Source organism: Brassica oleracea, chromosome C9 (genome assembly GCF_000695525.1).
Source record: "Brassica oleracea var. oleracea cultivar TO1000 chromosome C9, BOL, whole genome shotgun sequence".
NCBI lineage: Eukaryota > Viridiplantae > Streptophyta > Magnoliopsida > Brassicales > Brassicaceae > Brassica > Brassica oleracea.
The window spans coordinates 41,636,469-41,638,432 of record NC_027756.1 but is presented as its reverse complement, the minus strand read 5'-3'; the positions used below and the strand labels follow the sequence as shown (position 1 = coordinate 41,638,432).

Genomic DNA, 1,964 nt, shown 5'->3' with positions numbered 1-1,964 from the left:
CTTATAGAGAGTAGACTTTTTATTTCAATGAGCAAATTATAAAATACTTATTTATAACTAATTGTGTACTTAAAGCATTTATTAGAATTTTAATATTTATTATTATATATAATATTACCACAAATATTGAATTTAATAATTGGAATACTTATATATATTTCAAAATATTTATATTGACTATTAATTTCGGATTTTTCGGATTACCCGTTTGGGTTCGGTTAATAACACTTCGGGTTCGGATATTTTTTGTACCACCCTACAAGACCCGTTCGGGTATTTTTACGTTTCGGGTCGGATAACGGGTCGGGTTTTTCGGTTCGGGTTCGGTTCGGATTTCGGGTTCCGGATTTTATGCCCAGGCCTATCTCCGCCGATGAAATTCTTAAGCCTGGCGGACCCAGCATTAACTTTATGTGGGGTCAATATCTGTTTTAAGTAAAAAATAAATGTTACAGAGGGGTCAATGGTGGATAGAACCCAATTCTGTGGGTTCATTAGAAGGAAGTTACCATCTGAGCTACTAATTTTATACGGAATATAAGCACAAATCAATATTTTGTTAGATTTTTGTGGTGTCACTTGACACCATTCCTTCCTTAGTGGGTCCGCCCCTGCTATCTCTCTCTTTCTCTTAGACCTCTATCTATCTTTGATGACGTGTATAAGAAGACTCTATAAATAGGTGCATTTAATTACGATTAATTAATTAAGTTTTGCTGATATTGTTCTCTTTATATGAAATTTTCTTATAGTAAAATATAGGGATAGGCACTTTACCTGAACCCCATCCGAAAAATCCGAACCGAAATCTGAACCGAAGTAGCAGAATATCCGAACGGATATTGAATTAGGAGAGATTAGATATCCGAACCGAATGGATATCCGAAAATAACCGAACATATGTATAATTAACCTTATATTTCTAGTTTACATCTCTCATTTTATATAAAATATTTATATTGATACTACACATATTTTAAGTTCATATGATATACATACAATTACGGAGAAAATGATTTGCTACTCACTTAAAATGCATGTCAAATTTTTTATTTCAAGAATTAACAAAAAGTTACATCCAATATTTAAAAACAATAACCAAATTAATATCTTTTTAGTTTCAAAATGTTATGTCCAAATCTATTAACTATTCAATCTATTAAAAATAAAAAAAAATTAGTTAAGTGAAAGTTATATTTTTAAATACAAGAAATTTGAGAAATGAAAATTTAATTTTGTTTTTTCAAAATCTAAATATCTGAACCCAATCTGAAATAACCGAACCCGAATTAAAAATATCCGAACTCGATCCGAAGTACAAAAATACCCGAATGGATTCTACACCTCTATACCGAAATACCCGAAAATCCGAAATACCCGAAAATCCGAAATACCCGACCCGAACCCGAACGGATACCCGAACGCCCACCCCTAGTAAAATGTCTCTTGGTGATATTCCCTAAATATGAAATTTCTTTATAGTACAATGTTTCTAAATGAATCGAAGACATTGTCATCACTTGTCACGGATTTAATATGTGTAACACAAATAAGGCATAGATTCTGTCCAAACAAAGAGACCAGGCTGCATGGTATATGTATGTACGTGTACCATATGAACATAACTGTCGGTCCATTGCTCATAAACTTCCAATTATTTCTTAATTAATCAGAATTTATTGCCACCAATAGAGCACTTGTTTTTGGTTCACACCAAACTCTTGGTTTAATTCAGGAACTCGGTTAAAGAGCTGATTATATGAACCAGAGAGAATAATGAACTGGTTAACCAACGGAATTGGACTAGTGATAATTGAGGGAAAAATTCACTGCCGTAACCAGCAGTTCAATTCCCATTAAAAAAATTCGGTATCGCCGGGGTTCACACGATAGTTGATTTCTAGACACGGTTAATTTAGGGGAAAAAAAACTGGTTTACCTTCCAATTTAGCTTACCGTCGACC

General features: G+C 33.1%; 1 protein-coding gene across 1 annotated transcript in view; it reads right to left on the bottom strand.

Annotated features, from left to right (window-relative positions):
* The window catches only part of LOC106317151 (gibberellin 2-beta-dioxygenase 8), a 13,502-nt gene extending 13,120 nt beyond the window's left edge, over positions 1–382 (bottom strand). The window contains exon 1 of the mRNA XM_013755008.1: positions 372–382. The gene's annotated coding sequence lies outside the window, so the exon portion shown is untranslated. The remainder of the gene's footprint in view (positions 1–371) is intronic.
* Between the last annotated feature and the right edge of the window lie 1,582 nt (positions 383–1,964).